The sequence below is a fragment of the Antrostomus carolinensis genome, unplaced genomic scaffold (genome assembly GCF_000700745.2).
Source record: "Antrostomus carolinensis isolate BGI_N321 unplaced genomic scaffold, ASM70074v2 scaffold16324, whole genome shotgun sequence".
In the NCBI taxonomy this organism is placed as follows: domain Eukaryota; kingdom Metazoa; phylum Chordata; class Aves; order Caprimulgiformes; family Caprimulgidae; genus Antrostomus; species Antrostomus carolinensis.
In genome coordinates this window covers 1-3,726 of record NW_010308829.1, presented here as the reverse complement: position 1 = coordinate 3,726, position 3,726 = coordinate 1, and the positions used below count along the sequence as shown (strand labels likewise).

General features: G+C 51.2%; 1 pseudogene; it reads right to left on the bottom strand.

The window, feature by feature from the left end:
- Positions 1 to 1,937: 1,937 nt before the first annotated feature.
- LOC104523363 (probable E3 ubiquitin-protein ligase MID2 pseudogene) lies at positions 1,938 to 2,717 on the bottom strand (annotated as a pseudogene).
- Between the last annotated feature and the right edge of the window lie 1,009 nt (positions 2,718 to 3,726).

The following is a 3,726-nucleotide window of genomic DNA, read 5'->3' as shown; positions in this document are numbered from 1 at the left end:
GTTCTGGCAACCTGCAAAATTTGTCTGGTTGAAGAAGCCATTTTTAGGTTGTCAAGGGGTTTTTGTCTTCAGATGAACTTGCCTGGTGAGCTGACATGGGCTGGATTGGGGTGGGGGAAATATGAAAAGAGTTTTAATTTCTATCCCCGGGTTTTATACTGCGTGCAAACATCCATGGACATTTCTTTCTAAAGTTTCCAATTTTCTAATTGAGACATTTCCTCATGGAAAAAGAATGTCCTGGACTAAGGATCGAGCTGTTGGCACTGCTCCTCACACCGAGGAAAGCTTAGGTGAGGCATGATGTAGAGATGAGATCGGTACATCAAGATCTTGAAGGCAAATATCAACCACCACACAGACCCTGGATGCTTCACAGGCACCAGCACTGATCCCATTTGGGTAAAAAAAAGGGAAAAAAAGGAGAGAAAATAAAAAGGGGAGGGAAGAAAAAAAAAAAATCATGATCTGCACATAAAAAATAAGTCTTCTGTATTTTTACTAGAGTGATAGAAATATTCCTTCTGCCCTCAGAAAACACAAGAGCAGAAAAATCAATTTTGTTCCAAATATTAACAGGATAAAGAGCCAAGAAAAGCACTTTTGGGGTCAGAATGAGCCTAGAACATTAAGAGAGAAAGGACCAAGGAAAAAGCAGCTGGAAACACATGAGAAGGGTTATAATGGGAATCCGACTGCCACGGTTACAGCCTCACCAGTGTGACCTCTAATGGGACCAGTTAGATATTTTTTTTTTATATTAAAAAAAAAATAAAAAAGGAATGAAAACCATTTTGCAGATTCCCGTGGAACACACGTGGGATTTCTAACTTTATATAGGTCACACATTATCCATACAGGTTCACATCACATTCAGAAAACCACAGCCACTGCATAAAAATTAAGCTTTGAAGCACTCCAGAGGGATCCCTGGGAAGTTTGTTCTCTCCCACCTGAGGAGCAGCACGACAGGAACTCGGTTCAGATCGATACGTGCAAGGAGGGAAAGGGCTGCAAAATCCCAGACTGGTTTGGGTTGGAAGGGTCCTTCAAGCTCATCCAGTTCCAACCCCCCTGCCATCAGCAGGGACACCTTCCACTAGACCAGGTTGCTCAAAGCACACCTTGCAGGCTCATATCCAGCTTTTCATCCCCCAGTACCACCAAGTCCCTCTCCATCCCATCATCCCCAGCCTGTATTGATACCGAGGGTTGCCCTGATCCAGGTACAGGACCTTCCACTTGGCCCTGTTGAACCTCATGAGGTTCACACTCCTCCAGCCTGTCCAGGTCCTCTGGATGGCCTCCATTCCCTCTGACACATCATATCCACTCTCAACCCATCCATCATCCATCCCTACCCAGAGCCCAGCCCTCTCCTCTCTCACAGCAGAGTTTTGAGCAAGCTGGCTTGAGGAGAACACAAGACCATTCCCTGGAGTGCTCCTCAGAGCCCCCACACTCCTTGGGATGGGGTGAAGGGTCCAGGGGCAAGTGGAAGGTTCCCACACAACGTGACCTGCAAGGCTGTAAGGAAATTTTCCATAAGGAAATGCCCACAGCTGACCAGTCCTCCCATCCTCTGAGAAGGCTGAACAGGCACCATCTGACCATGACAGCCTCAGGGGATGGTGCTCACGGGTCCCCCACCCTTTGCCACCCAGTTCCCTCACAGGACAGGACAAGCCCCAGGGAAAGCCACATTTTGGGGCAACAACCACAGGGCACCTTGGTGCCCAACCACGTTTTGCTGTCTGACCATTTGGGGAGAAGATCTGATGCCTGGGCCAGCATCCAACACACCAACAACACACCAGCAGGAGAATCATAAAACAGCAAAGGCTTTGCTCTAATTGTGCAAGTGAGACCCAGCTCAGCCTCCTGGTAACGTGGTCCTGGAGGAACCCACAAGCTCCATCCTGCAGCCCACAGATCTTTCAGGAGGTGTTTGGCTTAGATAAGAGGTACCACTTGGGGGTGTCCACAACCAGTTGACAACCCTTAAGGACAACGTTGCCCACGGGCTCGCTGTAGCCACGTTGGCTGCTTACCTTCAGCTTTTCAAAGCGGTCGTTGAGGGATGCCACTTGGTGGTCCCGGTGGCGGCCCACCAGTTTACATAAGGCACAGATGAGCTGGTCATCAGCAACACAGTACATGTTCACCTTCTCGTTCTCGTGCTCCAAGCACGTCAGTCCTCGGAAATGAGCGTCGGGGACGGGTTCCACCAGGCGGTGACTGGTGAAGGGCTTCTTGTTGGGGTGAGTGGCCCGTAGGCAACGGTCACAGTAAGACACCTCGCAGGTGATACACGTCTTCACGGCATCTCGTGGTGGATCCTGCTCGCAGAACTGGCAGGCGATCCTCTCGCCGGCCACGGACATGGTAGGGCTGTTGCGATACGTCCTCTCGCGGCGGCTCTCGCTGGGGGAGTTGGGGCCACTCAAGGATGCTTTTTGGAAGCGATCGATGATGTTTTGTAGGGTCACATTCCTTTTGAGGCCCTCCAGGCCCCGGTGGTTGAGGGAGATGACATAGCGACACGTAGGGCACTGGAAAGCGGTGATGGGTTCGATGGATTCGCTGGAGGAGCAGCTGGACACCAGGATGCGGTGGGCGCAGCTGAAGCAGAGGCTGTGGGCGCACGGTAACAACAGAGGGTCTTCAAATAATTCCAGGCAGATTGGGCAGGTCAATTCTGACTCCAGTGTTTCCATCTTTAATTAAAACGATCCTGATTCAGCAGCAAAAACCAGGGAAGGTGGGCTGGTACCTGGGAGAGAGGAGAGCAGAGATGTGAGACAGTGGCTCTCCAAAGCAGCTTCTCCCCACCAGAAACAGGTGCCCAAGGGAGTCAAGACACATCACCCCTGCGACACCCCAACACTCCTGGCACCCCAACACTGTTACTACAGTATTGTGGCGTGGCCAAAGCATCTCACTACACCATCACCTGAGCCCAGCCACCAGCCCCAACCAGCACCCAAGAGATGTTGTGGGACAGGAGAGCCGTTTGGAGAAGAGGCAGCAGCAAGTTTCTCTCCATCAACCTCCAAACCCAGCTAGGGAAGAAGACTTGGACAGCAAAACTGAAGACAAAACCAGGAGAAACCACATGATTTCATGTTTCTTTTAGCAAGCACTGCCCAAGACAGGAGCGAGGGGCCGTGCTGGTTTCTTTGCTGCACAGCAAAGAGAACCCTTTAAATATCCCCTCCAGCAGCTACACCGTCCTGTCCCCTTCCGGTGAAGGGGAAAAGATGAATCACGTCCTGGAAACTCTGAGCAAAGTGGGTCAGGAGCTCTAACACACTGTCCTCCTGCTCAGTGGTTCTCCTGGCCCTCGCCTTTCAGGAGCAGGGTGGGGAAGGAAGCGCAGTGAAATTACAGTCTGCAACCTTCCATCTCTCAGTTGTCCTCTGCTGCACTCCAGCAACGACCAGCGATGCCCAAATCAACTCCAGCTGGAGGCAAACAAGCTCGTATTTTTAGATCATCTCCCCTGCACGAGGCTGGAAACATTTCCAAGCTCTGGTTTTGTACAAGTTACACCAGGAGCACTGACCTGCCTTTGCAGGCACCTACACAGCTCCTTCTCCACCCAGACTGAGGGACAACTGTCCACCTGGGGTGAGAGACAAGGGCTGGGGCAGCTCATCGACAGCCCCATCTTAATAAAAACCCCACTGAATCCACAGCTGGCACAGAGGAAAGGAAAGAGAGGAG